Source organism: Pan paniscus, chromosome 10 (genome assembly GCF_029289425.2).
Source record: "Pan paniscus chromosome 10, NHGRI_mPanPan1-v2.0_pri, whole genome shotgun sequence".
Taxonomy (NCBI): domain Eukaryota; kingdom Metazoa; phylum Chordata; class Mammalia; order Primates; family Hominidae; genus Pan; species Pan paniscus.
This window is the reverse complement of record NC_073259.2, coordinates 25303071-25324149: the sequence shown is the minus strand read 5'-3', so window position 1 is coordinate 25324149 and position 21079 is coordinate 25303071. Positions and strand designations below refer to the sequence as shown.

The 21079-nt window shown below is 36.9% G+C and overlaps 1 long non-coding RNA gene across 1 annotated transcript in view; it reads right to left on the bottom strand.

Annotated features, from left to right (window-relative positions):
* The window catches only part of LOC117975392 (uncharacterized), a 128160-nt gene extending 107897 nt beyond the window's left edge, over positions 1 to 20263 (bottom strand). Inside the window, exon 1 of the long non-coding RNA XR_008620385.2 lies at positions 19868 to 20263. This is a non-coding gene — a long non-coding RNA (uncharacterized LOC117975392). The remainder of the gene's footprint in view (positions 1 to 19867) is intronic.
* Positions 20264 to 21079: the final 816 nt, after the last annotated feature.

Sequence of the window (21079 nt, the reverse complement as noted above, 5' to 3'; positions counted from 1 at the left end):
GGTGAGTTCTACCAAACACTTAAGAAATTCTGACAATTCTCTACAATCTTTTTCAAAGGATAGAGGCACACGGAATAGTTTCTAATGTATTCTATGAGGCCAGAATTACCCTAATACCAAAACCAGCCAAAGATACTACAAGAAAAGAAAACTATAGACCAATACATAGATGCTAAATAAACATAGAGATAGAAATCCTCAACAAAATCTTAGCAAATAGAATTTAACAATGTATGAAAAGTACTACATACCACAACCAAGTGGGAGTTATCCCAGATATGCAAGGCTGGTCCAACATCTGAAAATCAATTAATGTAATGTAATATAATACATCATACCAACAGGCTATTGAAGAAAAATTACATGATCATATCAATAGATGCAGAAAAAAATATTTGACAAAACCGAACACCCATTCAGGATAAAGACTCTGCAAACTAGGAATATACAGGAACTTTCTTAACTGGATAAAGAGTACATACAAAAAACCAACAGCTAACATCATACTTGATGAGAAACTAGAATCTTTCACACTAAGATCAGAAACAAGGCAAAAAGTTCCCCCTCACCATTGTCTTTTAACATTGTACTGAAAGTTCTAGTAACGAATACAATGGCAGTAAGTATAGTTTGCTGCCATTGCCTTGATTCATAGTAAGGCACCAACAATTTCACCTATTATTGCTTTTACACAATCAGTACTAATATCAATTTAGTGAAAAAAATAAATTTTATTTTAGTATTATTATGAAAATAATTTGGCCTCACAACCCTCTGAAAGAATTTCAGAAACCCCCATGGATCTGGGGACCATACTTTGAAAACCACGATGATGGGCAAATAGAGCAATAAAACAGAATAGAAATTTAAGAAATATATTCACACAAATACATTTAACTGATTTTCATGGCACCAAGGCAATCAATGGAGGAAAAAAGTTTTTTCAACAAATAAAACTGGAATAATCACATATACACATTGGGAAAAATGACCCTTGACCCTACCTCAAACCATACATAAATAACTAATTTGAAATAGATCATAAACCTAAATTTAAAAGCTGAAACTATAAAACTTCTAGGAGAAGCCTGTAATCCCAGCACTTTGGGGCACCGAGGCGGGTGGATTGCTTGAGGCCAGGAATTTCAGACCAGCCTGGCCAACATGGCAAAATCCCATCTCTGTTAAAATACAAAACAAATAACCAGGCATGGTGGCAGACGCCTCTAATCCCAGCTACCTGGGCAGCTGAGGCACGAGAATTGCTTGAACCCAGGAGGCGGAGGTTGCAGCAAGCGGAGAGCATGCCACCGTACTCCAGCCTGAGAGAGACTCTGTCTCAAAAAAAAAAAAAAAAATCTGAGAGAAAAGAGAATATCTTTATGACCTTGGGTTAAATAAAGAATCTTTTAAAAGAATTAATCATAAAAATTATCCAACTAAAAACTTCTGCATGGCAAAGAAAACAATCAACAGAGTGAAGAGGCAACCTACAGAATGAGAGAAAATAGTTGCAAACTATACATATGATAAGGGGTTAATATCCAAAATACATGGAACTCAAACTGATTTCAAAACGGGTAAAAGAGCTGAATAGATTTTTCTCAAAAAAAAAAGACACATAAATGGCCAAGACATGTATATTTAAAAATGCTCAACATCACTAATCATGCAAATTAAAACCACAATGAAATATCACTAACATTTGTTAGAATGGCTATCAACAAAAAGACAAAAGATAACAAACCTTGGATAGGATGTGGCAAATCTTCTCAATATTGCACACTATTGGCGGGAATGTAAATTAGTATATCCATTATGGAAAACAGTATGTAGTTTCCTCAAAATGTTAAAAATAGAACTATCATATGATCTACGAATTCCATTACTGGGTACATATCCAAAGGAAATGAAATCAATAGTATGTCAAAAAGATAGCTGCCCTCTCCTATGTATTGCAGTGTTATTCACAATAGCCAACTATGGAAACAACCTATGTTCATCGACGGATCAATAGATTTAAAAAACATGGTATACACACACAAAGAAATTATATTCCGTAATTAAAAAAAAGGAAGTCCTGTCATTTGTGACAACATGGACGAACTTGGAAGACATTTTTTAAGTGAAATAAACCAGGCACAGAAAGAAAAATACCACATGATCTCAAATTTATGTGGAATCTAACAAAGCTGATCTCATAGAAGTGGAGAGGAGAATGGTTACCAAAGGCTGAGGTGGTTGAGGTCAGGGGTGGAGAGATGTTAGTCAAAACCATACAAAATTCCAACTAGATAGGATGAATAAGTTAAAGAGACCTATTGTGCAAAACACTGACTATAGTCAACAACATATTGTATTCTTTTCTTTTTTTTTTTTTTTTTTTTTTTTTTTTTTTTTTTTTGAGACAAAGTCTTGCTCTGTTGCCCAGGCTGGAGTGCTGGAGTGCTGGAGTGCAATGGCATGATCTTGGCTCATTGCAACCTCCACCTCCCAGGTTCAAGTGATTCTCCTTCCTAAGCCTCCCAAGTAGCTGGGATTACAGGAACCTGCCAACACACCCAGCTAATTTTTGTATTTTTAGTACGGACCGGGTCTCACCAAGTTGGCCAGGCTGGTCTCCAACTCCTAACTTCAGGTGATCCACCCATCTCGGCCTCCCAAAGTGCTGGGATTACAGGCGTGAGCCACCGCGCCCAGCAACATACTGTATCCTTAAAAACTGCAGAGTGGATGTAAAGTATTCTCCTTACAAAAACAGTAACTATGTCAGGTACTGTCTATGTTAATTAGCTACATTTGGGCATTCCACAATGTGTATATACTTCAAAACAATCTGTTGTACACAGTAAATACATGCAATGTTATCCTTAAATTAAAAATAAAAACAAAAAATAAAAAAGTCAATCAGTCTTTTCTATGAAAATGTATATGCCACAGCCTTCTTCCCCCTTAGACGCCACTACACAAATTGACTGATAGGACCTAATTGGATAGCCTCAGTGTGTCAGCAATTTTTACTAAATTGCCAGCAAGAGGAAGACATCACTTTTCTCCACTGTCATCACCTCACCACATGCTTGCTTGCCTGTCATAGTTGAGTCAGATCTAAAGCATCTACCCATTACATTTAAGGAAAAGTAATTGAAATTTCATTATTAACCTTTAAAGAGGAACCTCTACTTCTAGTTTCCAGCAGATTTCTTTCAAGAATAGATGAATTGCTTAGCCTGCTGCATGGTGATAGTGATGCATTTGAATAACTAATTTGAGAGGGGAGATATGAGGTCACAAGAGAGGAAGCCGTAAATAAAATTATCACCAGAAGTATCTTACCATGCACTAACAGCTACAGATACAAAACAATCACGTTTAGTTCCATCTCCTACATTGATGCCAGTGGCACCGCCAACAAAGCACAGATGCACACCACATGAGCAGGTGCAAGGATGATTTCATGAGCGGTGTGGTGGCTGTTTGGAAACAGTAGTGGGCCCATCCCACACTGGAATTGTACATCTGTTATATACCCAGTGTTTCATAGTGGAAAATCTTTGCATTCATTTAACCCCTTTGATAGAGCATTCATTTAGCTGGGCTAAAGATTTCATGAATATTCATTAGTGTACCTTATTTACATAGTCACTAAGCTATTAAACACTGCAGCCAATTTTCCAAACCAGAACTCTATCAGCCATCACTCATGTGCAGCCACAGTACTATGATGATTGATGTTCATAATGACCCTAAAGTATTACATGATTTTTAAATCCTTTCCATATTAAAGGAAGTAAATTCATCTCCAAATTAAATTTCAACTAAAAATTAAAATGGTAATGAGATACTATCTCTGGTCTATTAAATTGGCAAAGATTAAGAGAAATGGTGAAAGTATGGGGACATGTGTCCCCTAAAGACTGCTTAAGAAAATGTAAACTAGTACAAACTTTTTGAAGAACAGTTTTTCAAAATATGTTGTCTTTTTAAAAAATTTTTTTTATTTCCATAGGTTTTTGGGGAACAGGTGGTGTTTGGTTACATGAGTAAGTTCTTTAGTGGTGATTTGTGATATTTTGGTGCACCCATAACCTAAGCAGTATACACTGAACCCAATTTGTAATCTTCTATCCCTCACCCCTTCCCACCCTTTTTCCCCACTGAGTCCCCAAAGTCCATTCTTATGCCTTTGCATCATCACAGCTTAGCTCCCACTTATGAGTGAGAACATACGATGTTTGGTTTTCCATTCCTGAGTTACTTCATTTAGAATAATAGTCTCCAATCCCATCTAGGTTGCGATAATTGCCATTGATTCATTCCTTTTTATCGATGAGTAGTATTCCATTGTACATATATACCACAGTTTCTTTATCCACTTGTTGATTGACGGGCATTTGGGTTGGTTCCACGGTTTTGCAATTGTGAATTGTGCTACTATAAACATGCTTGTGCATCTTTTTCATATAATGACTTATTTTCCTCTGGGTAAATCCCCAGTAGTGGGATTGCTGAATCAAATGGTAGTTCTACTTTTAGTTCTTTAAGGAATCTCCACAAAGTTTTCCATAGTGGTCGTACTAGTTTACATTCCCACCAGCAGTGTAGAAGTGTTCCCATCAAAATATGTTGTCAGCCAGGCATGGTGGCTCACGCCTGTAATCCCAGCACTTTGGGAGGCCAAGGCGGGCGGGATCACCTGAGGTCAGGAGTTCAAGACCAGCCTGGCCAACATGGTGAAACCCTGTCTCTACTAAAGATACAAAAATTAGCTGGGTATGGTGGCACCTGCCTGTAATCCCAGCTACTCAGGAGGCTGAGGCAGGAGAATCGCCTGAACCCAGGAAGCAGAGGTTGCAGTGAGCCGAGACTGCGCCACTGCACTCCAACCTGGGTGACAGTGTGAGACTCCATCTCAAAAAAGAAAAAAAAGTTGCCTTACAAATAACAATAGTTCATATTTATATTGTAATTACAAGTCATATAGTATTACAAATGTTTTGCATTTATTAACTAGGCTTAAAAATTGCCGTATGTTATTATTAGCCCAGTTTTAAAGAGGAAGAAACTGGGTTTCAGAGAGGTTAATTAATTTTCCAAGGCCACACAGCTGGTAAATGGCAAAGCCAAGATTTGAACGTGGAAAATCTGTCCTCAAGAGTCTGTATACTTAATGGTCACATTATGTTATATTATATTTCATCTCAAAAATGCAAAGACCTTCAAACACCAATTCCTCTTCCAGGAATTTATTCAAAGGACATGATAAAAGATATGTACAAAAGTGTTATCTACAAGGTGTTTATTATAGCATTATTATAATAAATGCTCAAATGACCTAAATATCCCATTGTAAAAGATTACGACATATTCAGGTGGCAAACTGCTATTAAGCCATTGATAAATGTTAATTTTACTGAAACAGAAAACGATTATGCATAGCAAAACCTTGTGTTGGCTTTTCATCATTTGCACTCCTCCACGATTCTTTGCCCTTCTCTGTGTTCTGAGAGGCTAACCCTGCACCTGGGCTCCCATCAAGGCTGGCTTCCAGCTAGGTTCTGCCAATAAGAAGACCAATAGGAGACTAAAATGAGAGGAGGGAAAGAGAGTTGGAGGTCAGGTTATTTCTTTCCAGTCTTGCCCTGTGGCTGTGGCAGTGGTTGCATCCCTCCTACACTACAGTTCCCGGTGTGAAGCTCCTCCTCCAGTATTCCAGCTTTCACTGGGCTTCAATGACATTATTTTTTGCCAGATCCTCTTAGACTAGGGAGGTAATAGGCAGCCATCTCAGTTTCCTCATGACCCCAACCCCCCTGCTGGCTCTGGCAGCCCTATCCACACTTCAGCAAATCATCCCTTCATTGAGGTCTTCTCAATTGAACCGTCTGATTGGAATTCTGTTGCTGACAGAGACCCTAACTGAGAGGTGGGGAATAGGATGAGACACATATTTTAGCTTTTAAAAAAAGTATAAGTTGTATAAGAAAATGCTGTCAGTGTTTGCCTTCAGGTGTGAGATTATGAGTTATTTATTTTCATCTTTTTCTTACGCTTTGGGGAAGAAAAGGACTTTATTCAAATCCTGATTTAAAAACTTCTTGTTGAACACACTAGACAAATGTCATGTAGTCATTTTAAAATAAAAATAATGTCTACCTCTTCAAGTTATTATGGATATTAACTTAAATAGCCCATGTAAATTCCTCAGTGTACAGTAGGTGTTTGTAAGGTGGTTTTTTCACAGCTTCCTAATACATGATTTTCTGGATGGTGAAAATGCATGACATATGATAAAAGTACATATCCCAAAATGCTGGAATTACTAAAGGCCATGTAAATATATAGTTGGAAATTCTTCAGTGAGAGGAAAAAAACCTTCTACACAATTAATGATAATTTGAAATATTGTGGGTAGTTTTTTGAAATGCTCATACACTACCCATTATCATATAGAATGCAGGTGTAAAATGAAAGGAAGGGGAAGCCATTCTTTGTTTGCACAGATAGCTAAGAGGTAGTTCCATGGAGAAGCAAAGAGAATTTTCTTCCAAGTATTCCAAACAACATTTCCTAGAAATGAATGTGTTCTTGATGGGTATTAGTGGGTAAGATTGTCACAATGAGAGTAAAAACCACATTCTAATGTATTCAGAAGAGACATAGTCCCTCTTTTGATAATAAATGAAATTTTAATTTCTCTTTGGAGCTACTCACAGCCAGACATGCAAGCGTTCACCTTCTTGGTCCCGTAGCCTGTGTATGATTCACAGTATTCTTTCCATCGCTTTCCCCACACACCCCCACCCCGATCAGTGCTGGGTGACATCATTTAACCCAAAAAGACCAAGAGTATGAACGGTAACTTTTTCCATTGCTTTCACCAACAATGAGCAACTGGATAAAATAATTTTAAAAATTCACAATAAAAACAAATAAAATTTATGAGAAATCCTCCAAGCTGAAGGTTTGAAAAGAGCCAACACCATTGAAATGTCTGAAGCCAGGAGAGTTCACAAGTTCAATCATTATGTGAAACTGAAGGAAATGTGGCCAGACCTGCTGTCAGTTTAAAGAATATCACTGAAGCTTTGCAAAAATGATGTATGTTCCCATTCAAACATACCAGAAGCTATTGAACTTAATTTCCTTTTTAAACATGTACTTTGCTGTCCTCAGTTGCTGATGGGTGGGGAAATGCTTTAACCCACAGGGCATTTTTGGTTCACTAACAAATGTGTTCGCAAGCAGTAGACTTTTCCCACAAACATGCATTTATGTGTACGATCTCAAGTAGACTGCCATTTCAAAGTTCTTACTTCTCTTGATTCATTCCCCTATTTGAGAATCCAGCCATCTTTCCATCCTATCAGTCTCCTTCTTCATCATGTGAGACGTTTGTGCTGCCCTCCTAAAATCTTCTATGATGATTATCTTGATCATCAAAATTGAGTCCCATTATTTCTCTAGTTGAATCTTTTTTATGTGAGTGCTTTGATTTTTACAGGCATTTTTAGTCTAACATTGTGCAAATGACTTGTTATACTGGCTTCAATTTACTCTGCAATACCAACCAAACTCAGCTCAGCAGCAGGACACCGGCTTAGCACCCAAGACCTTCACAGTTCACTTAATTCACTGTCATGGGAATCTCTCATCCACAAAATAAAAGTCAGAAGTTGCTTCCAGGCTGATTCTAAATAAATCTACCAGAGAAAATCAATTTCTACTCTTCTATCTGGCAATTGGTGAAGACTAAATTCTCCAAAACTCACAGGGTAAAACCGGGCGTCTATTTGCACTGCTTTCCTGCTTTTCTTTTTTCCTTGTTTAAAACTAATGGGAAAAAGGTAGGTTAATATGAAAAATTTCTAGGCATAATGAAATATATAGTATGAACTCCTATGCATGTTTAAAGATACATACACAATGTCTATGTGCATTATAACATCTTAATTATGAACTACTGTAGAAGACAACATAGTCCAGCCTCTAGCAGTTCAATGGCTTATGAGTAACTAAATGTCAGTTGGATGGAACAATTCTTCTCTAATTATCTCTTAATGTGCATTGGAGATTATCAGAATAAAGAAGTTACAGGAGAGAATATGAATATAATTTGATGAATTCTAATTATTGCTGTCATGACTGATTGTTTTTCCTCCAGTTGTGTAAGCTGATTCACAGCTAGTTTCTGTTACTTCTAAACTGCATATTACTAACCGCACGTACTCCAAGAGGCCAGGCACATGTCAACAAACCATAAGTACAAGGAACTCTAGTCCTAGAAAAAAATAATAAAAGGCATAGTTGCTTGTGCTCAAGGAGAGTTTCCTTTCTAAAAGTTGTAAGCTATAAAATATAAATTTAGCCTTCTTTAATTCCTAATGGAAAAGCAAATACTTAAACTCCAAGACACAGTGATAAAGGGATTACTTTGTCACTGTCAGTCCTCCCTCTCTGTAATGCTAGGTTGCATTAAGCCAAAAAGACATATTGACTATTTGGTGCCAACTCACTTCTTCTCTTCTGTAATATTTGCTTAGACCATGCTCATGTTCTGTTACCATTACCTGTTCCCCTCAGCTGTTTAATCAGATTTTAAATGACTTGGGATAGTGCAATATCACAGACAGACGGTGCTTACATATTTACTCAGTGAATGAATGCATGAACTGATTGCAAATTATTAAATGCAAGAAAATTAGGGTGGAAACTATTTAATACTTCACAGGAAAGTCCAAGGAAAATCCATAAAAACACTGCTAGTCTCTCTTTAATATTCAATATTCAATTATTAAAACACAGCTCACTCGCTGTCTCTTTTATCACTATGTTTTGTATGCTCTCTTAGATCTAATAAAGTTTAGGAATATCCAGCACACTCTAGTTATTTTGTTTTCGACTTGGTATCCCTAAATTTGTTGTGCAGCTTTATCCTAAGGGCCAAGTTGAAAATAGAAAACTAAATGACTCAAGGTTTTAGCTACCTTTAATATCCCTATTTTCACACACTCATGTATATTCATATTCCCTGGAAGCTGCCACCCACACAGGCTTCAGACTCTGACAGCACTGCTAAGTGAGTAAGTGACTACATGAGACAGAAATTCTTATTCTGAAAGCATTCATTGAGAAAGCTTTCTACTGTGCCATGTTTTATTAACATTCTGCTTCTAACTTCAGATTGCATTAAAAATCATCTAAAAACCCTACCTTTATTTTTATCTTTTCTATCACAGCCAAATACAGAAAGAGCTAGTTGCTACATATATAAGACAACCACAAAAAAAGAGGGACAAGCTTCAAAAAGCTAGTGGTGAATCTGCGCACATATTCAAGCACTAATGGTGCTCTCCTGCCATTGTGTCTTTCCTATTAGGGTGCGCACAGACTGGGCTCTCAGACCTGAATGCATTCTGTTATACTCCCCCAACTTGGACTATGTAACCAACTCAAATTTAGATATAAATATTTCCAAATTCCAAAGAGCAGCTCAGACCTGGTTTGAGCCAAAATTGGTCTAGCCTTAGAGAGTATTTTGCCAGATCTAAAAGATGATATGGAAAGTTGCGGGGCAGGAGGTGCGTACTTGTGTGCATTTGTGCAGAAAGTGCCTCAGGAAAATCTGTGTAGACAAAATGCCACTGGATTTTGCAAAGGACTTGAAAATTATATCACGATCAACTTCCACTTGCAAATAACTTATCTAAAATGTTAGATTATTAAACTCTTTTTCTTGTTTATGCTCTGTTAGTATGTATGTTTTACCCCATTAATCAACATTCCTCATTCACTCTGAAATGTCCAAGAGTCCTTAGAGTCTCAGAACTGAGAAGCACTTCTGCTCCTTAAAGGACTGATAATAAAAATCTGCTGTATTTGTTTGCATACCTACCCTACTTTATCATAATTACACAATTTAAATTTATAAATGATGCAATGTAAATATGAAAAAACATTGAAATATGAGTGTGTTAAAAAATATGATAAAGATGAGTTGATTTTAAAAATTAAGAATAACAATTTCTATTGTGTTAAACATAGGTAAAACAAAACTTAGGAGAAAAAAAAAAGTTAGAAAGATCCTGAATTCGTATTACTCTAAAAATGTATTTAAGAGCTCATTCCACTTTTTAAAAAATAAAATTAGAAACTGCAGACTATGAATAATGACATTCAAAAAAATTGAACTCCAATTAATACATGCATATTGATAGAAGCTTGACAATATAACAAAATATTGCTCAATGAACCAGTGTGCACATTTGTGAATGTGTGTGTGATAAAATAAATTGTTGGAAGCATTTACTATCAATTTTGTTTATGTAGCTTTTTTTTTCAATGAGGTAATTTGGGCTTTGATAACAGGGCTCCACTATACGTAGAAGACATTTTTAAATTATAAAACATCCATTGGCTTTAATAGCCACTCCCTTTTCACTCCTTTACAATAAAGATTCCAGACCTAAAACAAGATATCCTCTGAAATTCTAAGCTGGACCAATCAAATTCAGGACAGTGTTTTCACCATTGCTTTAGTGAGTGGAGACAACACTAAGTTAGGTTTCCACACTTATCAGAACAACACTTTTTTTTAAGATTGTTTTCCTTCTAGAAGCCCAGGTGACTACAACAAATCCCAGGTCTCATTCACCATCAGAACAATGCCTATGTCTTTTTCTCACTCTCCCACACTTCTTGTTCTTCCACTCATGCAGCCAGAATGCCAGTAAGGCCAGTGAGAAGGCCTAAGCACCTATTTGTTTGGCTTCACTTTCCAATTCTCTTCTTTACATGGGGGTCAGAACACGTTGAGCCCAAGCTACTCCAAAGACCTGGTCATCTTGCTTTCCTTGAAATCTTTATGCGCTCTCTCTCACTGGCTAAGGCTACTCCTATCTTAGGGAAACCCCAGGCCAGCAATCTAGACCAGCCAGGCTCTAGGCATATGGTCAAATGCTTTTACTCACTCTGTCTTTGTTTTCTATGGTAGTTCCAAGTGGGTCTTCTTTTCCATTAAGATGATAAGTTTCTTTTGTTGAGACAGAGTCTTACTCTGTCACCCAGGCTGAATTACAGTGGCACAATCGAGCTGTACTGCAACCTTCATATCCCAGGCTCAAGTGATCCTCCTGCCTCAGCCTCCCGAGTAGCTGGGATTACAGGCGTGCACCACCATGGCTGGCTAATTTTTGTATTTTTAGTAGAGACGGTGTTTTGCCATGTTGGCCAGGCTGGTCTCAAACTCCTAACCTCAAGTGATCTGCCTGCCTTGGCCTCCCAAAGTGCTGAGATTACAGGCGTGAGCCACCGCACCTGGCCCAGGATGATAAGTTTCAAAATTTGTCATCATAAGAGTAAAGGAAAATAGGCAAAGATCTATTGTCTGGCTTTGTTCTTTAGGTTCACCTGGTATAGAAAACAGAAACCTCCAGTCTTGCTTAATAGAGTCCTACAATGAAGATTAGGTCCAACATTAAGCTCATAATAAAGTTATTTTACCTTGCACTTTTGAGGCACAAATTTCCCTCAGAGAATTCATACAAAAGTGTAAGCTCAGGGCCAGGTGTGGTGGCTTGTGCCTATTATCCCAGCACTTTGGGAGGCCGAGGCCGGTGGATCATCTGAGGTCAGGAGTTCGAGACCAGCCTGACCAACATGGAGAAACCCTGCCTCTACTAAAAATACAAAATTAGCCGGGTGTGGTGGCACATGCCTGTAATCCCAGCTACTTGGGAGGCTGAGGCAGGAGAATCCCTTGAACTTGGGGGGCAGAGGTTGCGGTGAGCCGAGATCACGCTATTGCACTCCAGCCTGGACAAGAGTGAAACTCCGTCTCAAAAAAAAAGAAAAAAAAAGTGTAAGCTCAGGCAAAGGAAGGATCTGCAGGTTACTATGGCCAATCACACACATAACGTACTAATATTATTTATTAAAACAATGTCAGTGATCATAACCAATAGTAATACACAGATCATATGACTTTTAGTTAAGTTAGCATTACCCTACCGGGGGTTTCTAAACTTATCATTGATACATTTAAAAAAGCATGCTTAATCATTGATGAATAATGTGTTAGCATGCTAATATTCTAATCCTATTACTTCTTCTGAAAGTGTTACCACCAGTATAAGGAAGCTAAAATACAAGCTTTAGAAGAAATTATTTTTTGTATTTCTTAATGCAACTGTATTTTTATTCACTTTTTATAGTAACAGCTACATGACTGCAAAGCTAGCAAATTTTGAACATTACTACAGGGCCATTTCATAACTTCTAGCACTTTGAAATATTTTTACAAAATTTACCATTTCAAATATTAGACTATAACAATTTTTCAAATTGCCTATGTAATATTTTGAGGAGTTCCTATGTGCCAGATACTTTTCTCAGTGTCTTATATATATATGTATCCATTTATTTAATCTAGAGCAAACAAATGACCATTTTAAATATGAATAAAATAAGGCAAAAGAGTTTCAGCAAGTTGCCCAAGATCTCAAGCAGTAAGAGATAGAGGTGAGAATCAAACCAGGTACTCTGGGTCCCAGAGGGTCTGCTTATACCACTATAATAATCTAAAGCACAAAATTAATAATAATTGTAATAATCTAAAGCACAAAATTAATCTAGACAATGTTTTGTTCCCCAAGTATACGTGCTAGGCAAAGAAATAATTATGCCATCAATAAAATTACAATTTAGTTGTGGAAAAATATGAGTCATAAATGATTGAAAATGAGGTTCAACTTAATTAATTGAAACAGCCTTGAGAAGAAATTTGTTTTGTTTGATTGTTATTATTTACTCTTGGTCTGTTTTATAAAGTATTTGTAAAAATGAATAGGAACCTATATAAAAACAAATACTTAATAAGAGTTAGAGAAAATACCAGTCAGAATAAAAGCTCAAGAATAGTTAAAAACAACACAAATAATAGGCTTAATACATTTATTATTAAACTTTACTAAAGTGAAATTCCTGGTGACCCATAAAGAAAAATTATCATTTACATGGCTCCCATTATCCAGAAAAAGAAAACATAAGCACCTCCTACATCTCAAAGAATCTAATGGCATTTGGGATGGTTTTTGTTTAACTTCAGAGAATCACAGAATCCTTAATGAGAGAAGTAGAGTTTGGTGTGATTTCAGCAGACAAAAGAAGTATGGGCATGGTCATTCTGGGCAGTGAGGAAAGAAGTTCAATAGTATGAAAGAAAAAATACTTTTGTGCATTTGAGAAATGGTAAATAGACTGACACAGCTGGGGTAGTGTTTCCTAAATGATCTTCTGTGAAATGCTCATCCAATGACCAAAAGAAAAAAAAGTTCCTATTATAAAAATAAGTTGAAGAAATGCCGGGTTAGGAAAACTAATAACTGGAGGTTTCTTTCTTTCTTTCTTTCTTTCTTTCTTTTTTTTTTTTTTTTTTGTGTGTGTGTGTGTGGCTGTGATAAAGCAGCTTGTACCAAACTAATCTGCTCCAAAAACAAAAGAAAAACAACACACACACACAAAAAAGCTCCTTGAAAGCATTGGAAAGCAGCCAAAGCAACCAAGACCTAAAGAGCCAAACTCTTTTTTTTTTTTTTTTATGAGACTGAGTCTCGCTCAGTCGCCCAGGCTGGAGTGCAGTGGCTCGATCTCGGCTCACTGCAAGCTCCGCCTCCTGGGTTCCCACCATTCTCCTGCCTCAGCCTCCCGAGTAGCTGGGACTACAGGCGCCCACCAACACGCCCAGCTAATTTTTTTGTATTTTTAGTAGAGACGGGGTTTCACCGTGTTAACCAAAATGGTAGCAATCTCCTGACCTCATGATCCGCCCTCCTCAGCCTCCCAAAGTGCTGGGATTACAGGCGTGAGCCACCGCGCCCGGCTGAGCCAAACTCTTAAAGGGAAGAGAGTAAATAGAGAGGAGCTCTACCTTAGCCTACTGCTTTGTTCCTTCGGGACATTTGACACTTCGCAGTTGAAAGGACAGAATCAAAACAGAGAGGAGTGGCTTAATACTTCTCACTGCATCTCTAAACTGAAGAAACAAAAATAGGAGTTCAGAGATACTAACACAGCCAGGACTTGAGGGGCCAAGATACTGAAGAAAAGAGAACCACGCAGTAGTGACCTCAAAATTCTATGTGCAACTTCCATTTCAAATTATTTGCTGACTCTTTTTGTTATTTGTATTTTTTTAAAGACTAGTTCTCACTATGTTGCCCAGTCTGGCCTTAAACTCCTGGGCTCAAGGGCTCCTCCTGCCTCAGCCTCCTGAGAGCTGGGACTACAGGAGTGCACCACTGCAATTGGCTATTTGCTGACTCCTTAATGGTATAGTGCAAGTTGCTGAAGAAACAATCAGAAAGAAACTGCTAAATTGTCAAAAAGTAGATATTTTGGCAGTCTGGGGAAAAATTAATTTGGGTTATAGGGTCTGTCTATAAAGAAGGGCACTGATAAAAACCTCAGGCTTTCTGCTGATACCACTGAAGGACTAAACTCTTGGATAAAGGTGAAACTGAAACTGGGACTCGATTGGATCAAGGTGATTTTCCTGTGCTTCAACTACCTTCTAGAAGAAAATTAAAATCTCTCTGAAAGAATAAAGCATAAGCCAGAGCTTCTAGAAATATTTATACAAATGTCCAGCATTCATTTAACAATTACCAAGAAGCCAGAAAACAATCATGAGACTAAAAATTGGGGTGAGTGGGTGGACAATATAAAGGTAACCCAGATAGTGACATTATTAAGAAAAAACTTAAAATATCAATAATTAATATGCTCAAGAAAATACAAACAAAGATAGAGAATTTGACCAAAGAACTAGAGTTTATTTTTTAAAGATAAATTTTAATTCTAGAAAATAGCCCAAACTAAGAATGGGATAGATGAATGTAACAGCGAATTAGACAAAGCAGAGAAAAAGAATAGTGAACATAGATGAGTAGAAAATATCAAGATTAAAATATAAAGAGAAAAGAGGATGAAAAATACAGAAAAAAAACCGCAAGAAACATACGAAACCAAGTGAAAAGACCTAAAATGTACACAATTAGAATCTCAGAAAAAGAATGAGAGACTAGACCAAAAGCAATCTCTAAAGAGGTCCTAAATAACAATTTTGGAAAGCTGACGAAAATCTTCAGACTATGAATTCAACACATATTACGAGATTCAAGCAGTTCAAATATAAAGAAAAGCATACCTAGGCACATCCAACAAAGAAAATTTTTAAAAGTGGCCAAAGGAAAAAGACACACTCCTTTTAAAGAAATATTAACAGCACCAGGGCTGATGAATCATTTTCAGTAAAAATGATGAAGGTAGGAAGGCAACATATTAACATTTGTAAAGTGCTAAAAGAAAATCATCATCAAGCTCTTACTCTATACCCAGGAAAAAAAAAATTTCATTAAAATATATGGCCATTATAGCACAAAAGAAGAAAGGTGACGGTAAATGAAATAATATGTGCTATAATTTCAGGATTATTTTGGAAATGAAAAATATACTAATTTAAGGTCTCTAAAATATTAAGGATATATATTGTATATAGGGGTTGAAATAAACAATATACTTTTAAATAATCCATGGGTCAGCAAAAAAGCAATTTATATAAGTAATACTTTCAACTAAATGATAATAAGACATATCAGAATTTGTGGGATGCAGCTATTAAAAATGTATAGCTTTGTAAGATTAATTTTAAAAAAGCACAAGTTATTACCATGAGTTATGAGAAAAGGAGACATCACTACAGAATCAACATAAAATGTAAAGAAATTACATTTACATGTTCTGTGGTGTCTATTACCACTTACTTCAACTATGGTATTCTATATTAAATAAAAGATACAGAAAGTACAGCCTGAGAAGTTTTATAAAGAAGTGCTTAGAGGGGGTAAACTGTTAGAAAAGGGGCCCTTGAGGGCTTGTCTTATGATTACATTTGCATAGTAATGCTCAGTTTTTATTTATGTGAATTTTTGTTTGGTATGGCCTAAACCTACATTTGCAGAGCAAGAATTGTGCTTTTACTTAGAACATGTATTTATTTGAATGATGACAATTTGGAATGTGAAAAGCTTCCCTTCTGGCCACTCCCCTTTTTTCAACATTTAAATTAATTTGTTCATGAGAGAGTTTCGAGCAAAGGCAAAAATAAAATCAAATAAAACAATTGTAATGTTGTAATAATAATACTTTCATGAAATCAGCAGCTTTGCATGTTTTGTTATCTGCCACTAAAGTATCAAAGATAATAGTCATATGTAAATGTTTTTATTCCAATGCCTTTTAAAAAAAATAAGCACAAAAAAGGCAGGTGAATACATCATGAATTAAGCATGACCCCCTGTTATTGAAGCTCATTTACATCTATGGTTTCTACATGAGGTGTTATCATGGGGTCTGTGGTGAACTGAATAATAATAGCTCCCCAAATATATTCACATCCTAATTCCAGGCACCTGAAAATGTCATTTCATATGGCAAAATGGACTTTGCAGATGTGATCAAGATAAGGATCTTAAAATGAGAAGATTATCCTGGAGGACCTAGGTGGGCTTAATGTGATCACAGTGGTCCTCATAAGAGGTTCACAGAAGTGAGAGTCAGAGGGTGATGTGATGACAGAACAGAAACTGGAGCGATGTGCTTTGAAGATGGCAAAAAGAGGCCACAAACCAAGGAGTATAAGCAGCCATTAGAAGCGAAAAGGGCAAGAAAACAGATCTTCCCTTCAGAACATCCAGAAGTAATCAGCCCTGCTGACACCTTGATGTTATCCCAATGAAACTAATTTTGAACTTCTGACCTCCAGAAATGCCTAAGAGTAAACTCGTGTTGTTTTAAGCCATTACATTTGTGGTGATTTTTTTTATAGCAGATATAGGAAACTAATAGAGCATCCTAGTGAAATGGTTATCAAACCTGGTGCACAGCAGAATCTCACCTAGGCAGTCTGTGAGAAAATACAGATCCTTGGATCCTATTCCTAAAAATTCTGATTCTCTGTATACCTGTGATGAGCCACAGGAATTCAAAATTGTTAAGAAGTTTCTCAGATGACTGTTGTGCTGCAAACCAGGTTACAAGTCAAAAGAAGGGTGCTTGGGAAGAATTCACTGCCTGAATTAGTTGCCTTGGGCTGCTATAACAAATTAACACAAGCTTGAAGTCTCAAAACAACAGATATGTATTCTCTCACAATTCAGGAGACGAGAAGTCTGAAATCAGTTTCACAGAGTGAAAATCAAGGTGACCACACGGCCATGTTCTCTGCAAAGGCTCCAAGTAAAAATTGTTCCTTTCTCTTCCAGTTTCTAGTGGTTGCCAGCATTCCTTGACTTGTGGCCACATGACTCCAGTCTCTGCCTCTGTGGTCCCATTGCCTCCTCTTTGTGTAGCAAATCTCCCTCTGCCTCTCTCTTATAAAGACACTTGTAATTGGAATTAGGGTACATCCAGTTACCAGGACAATATCCCCATCTCAAGATCTTTAGCTGAATCACCTCTACAATCACTCCTTTTCTTTATAAGGTAACATTTGCAGGTTCCAGAAGTTGGGATCTGATATCTCAGCTTGACAATTATTCTTCCTAGTGTACTGCCTTAGTGCCCTTCAAGGTTATTTAGGGATTAAGACAGTAGAGCTGAAGAAACTTTCTATAATCTTTTTATATTCATATCCCTTTTGACCCTTTACAAATTACAATTATTCTACTAAAAAACAACCAGTCTCACTGGACTATTCTGTTGATTAATGAGGGTGATGATAAGCAGGGAATATGGGGATTATTGGAAGAAGTAGGTTCCTAGAATTCAGTAGCATTTTTATTACAAGTTTATATGCCCCTTTAAAAAATTGGCTTCTCATAAGGGTGTTCCTGAACATAAAAGTATTGCAACAAAGGAATCTTTATTAAAAATTTCTATCCCAGAAGAGTTTACTGCACGTGACTACAAACAGACTACAAGAAATGTTGGTTGGAAAGTTATTTTTTATGCAAAAGTACATTTCAAATTTAAATAAATCCAAGGTTCCTTTGCCCTCTTTTTTACCTCTAGACAATCAAGAAATTTAGACTCTATGGTTCACTGACATGAGCATTCTTGTCCTAAGTGACTTTTTAAGGCTCTTCAGGTATATAATCCAGGAGAAAGATTAACTCGAAGTCTAAGGAGGATACAACAAAATTCAGCCAGTGGCCAAAGAAATGTATATATTGTGGTGGTGATCCACAGAAATAATAATAAATAGTATAGATTTTATTTTCAAAAAAAAGTCCTCTTTCTTTCAGAAAGGCCAGTCCCCCATTCTAATATTTTTAACATCTCTGAAGAATAGGGCTTAAGGCCTTTCCCAACTGTAAAACGGTACCCTTTTCACAAATGTACAGTTTTATATCCTATTCTCTTAAAAACCATTTATAGCTCCACTTCCTTTTACTATTCTCTACTGAAAATCTCAATAATTGTCCCCCTTAAAATACTTCATGGCATGGCTCTCAACAATCTAATTTTCATTTTAGCAGGCCATTATTCCACCCTGAATAGCTTTTAGAAAGAAAAAAAATTTCTAATCTATCCCACCTGACATTGGCCACATTTTATTCTCTCTGTCCCTTTGATATTAAGGTGTATACCTTTGATATTCAGGCATTTGATAATGCCATGCCTGCATGGCATTATTCACTTGTCTTACTTCAGTTGGTAGAACGGGCTTCAAACTGGGCTCTGAGCTGATCTGCCAGTCTGTATCCTTTAAAATCCCCAGAGCAATAGGGAACAGTGTTGGCTAAGAACCACCTCAGAATGACGTAGCAAGCTTGCAAAAATGCAGATTCCAAGGCACCGCCTTTGATTTACTAAATGTAATTTCTGGAAAAATAACTTGGGCGTTTTGCTTCATGCACTCTCTTCTGCTCATAAGCACCCAGGTTTTAATGGTTTGACGGCGCTATTCTGAAGGAATAAACTTGTCTGGGTTGGTGCCATGAAGTTAAGCAACATCTACAAGCCACTCAGTAACTGTGACATATCATCACTGCACTTTATTTATTTATTTATTTATTTTTAATTTTTTATTTTTTTATTATTATTATACTTTAAGTTTTAGGGTACATGTGCACAATGTGCAGGTTAGTTACATATGTATACATGTGCCATGCTGGTGTGCCGCACCCATTAACTCGTCATTTAGCATTACGTATATCTCCTAATGCTATCCCTCCCTGCTCCCCCCCATCACTGCACTTTAAATGCCAACTCTATTTTTCATTCTTGAATTCCTATCCAGTTTTATTCCTTCTTTTCAATCACCATAACTTCATCATTTCCCAGAGAAATCCACTTCGTCATTTCCTGGAGAAATTCATCCTTACTCTTCGTTATTTCAGTGCCCAGTTTCATTTTCTAGAAACTTCTCCCTCATGTCCTTATCCCAGTCCAGTAACCCCTTCCAGAAAAACTAGGAGAGTGATCAGGCAAAGAAAAATCAAATTTCTAGAGGATATACTATTTGAAAACTTTGTTCTGACAAATGGAACAAGCAAAAGTAGCAATTTACCTGCTGTGAGCATATTTCAGACCAGAGAACTTACCAGCAGGACCTAATTTCTCCTTGGTTAGCATAATAGAGAAAGCTAATTACAAGGGATTATTCTTAGGAAAGAAAAATCTAGTTCTGTGTTGTGTGACACAGAGAAACTCATTCTATCTGTAGAGATTTTGGTCGATATAGCAACATGATAACAATTTAATCTTGTTCTGCTTTACTGAGAATAAACATTTTTTTCCAAAAGCAGTTTAATTTGTCCACCACAGACACAACTCTACACAAAATGCCATTGAAAGGAATACTTACCGTCCATGCTCGTCACACAAAAAAATACTGTAACCTCTTGAGCAAGACACTGAGAAAGAAAACCCAGTCATAACTGGGATAGAGAAGACAACTTTGCCTTAACACAAAGTAAAGCTGCTGCGTTCAAATGGTCTTGGTAAAGTGCTTCATGGCAGAATGTTGCTGGCCAATTTACATGGCATTTGGATTTGAAGTTATATGCCATTTGGGGAAGATTACTATAATTAGAAAAATGGCCTAATTACTTTTCTGGCAACAGTGAAGAAAGAGAACAGACTCGTCGGCTTATAGAGACAAGTCCTTGAGAAACCTCAAAAGGTTTTGGGATCCTGTTTGACAGGAAAGAACATCTCATCTGAACCCCTTGGATCTGTTCAACAACCAAGCTAGAAAGCCAAAACCACAAGAGAGGAAGAAAGAGCAAGAAAAGAAAAATACTTCTTCCTATTGGATTTTGAAACAGAGCTGACAGAAATGCTCCTTTCCATGACATTGCAAAGCTTCATCTGCTGGCCCCTGTAAGATGCACAAACGGAAAAGAATGAAGTTGGGAGGGAAGAGTGGATTTTCACTGCAATGAGACTTGGAAGAAGGTTTCATGCTAGTGTTGTTTGATGGCTATGTCTGTTCTAACTGTAAATAATATGACAACATTCGAGATTGAGAGATTGAAAGAGTACCTCCTGTTATTTGAGGTTTCAAGTTAACATTTATGATATAAAAGGCAAAATCATACAAAATTCCTCTTTTCCTGTGCTGAGGGAGAGAGACACTGCCGCACTGAATCAAATACCCATTCCCCATGCCTCAGCCTCACGGAACGTCGCTTTTTACCCAGAAGGAAAGTGGGAATGGCGAGAGCTCTGTTAGAGAAAAATGACCCTGGGCTTTCACTATTTACATTCTGTTTCCTGCATTTAGCAATCGGAACACCTGCACTTGATCAAATATGTCTTCACAAAAGTACAATTTAAATTGGTCATGAATTTTTTAAGGATATAAGAGTAAAATAAGTACAATGAAGCAACTTCAAAATGTATGTGGAAGAAAAAAACAAACAACCCCATCAAAAAGTGGGCAAAGGATATGAACAGACATTTCTCAAAAGAAGACAGTTACGTGGCCAGCAAACATATGAAAAGAAGCCCAACATCACTGATCATCAGAGAAATGCAAATCAAAAGCACAATGAGATACCATCTCATGCCAGTT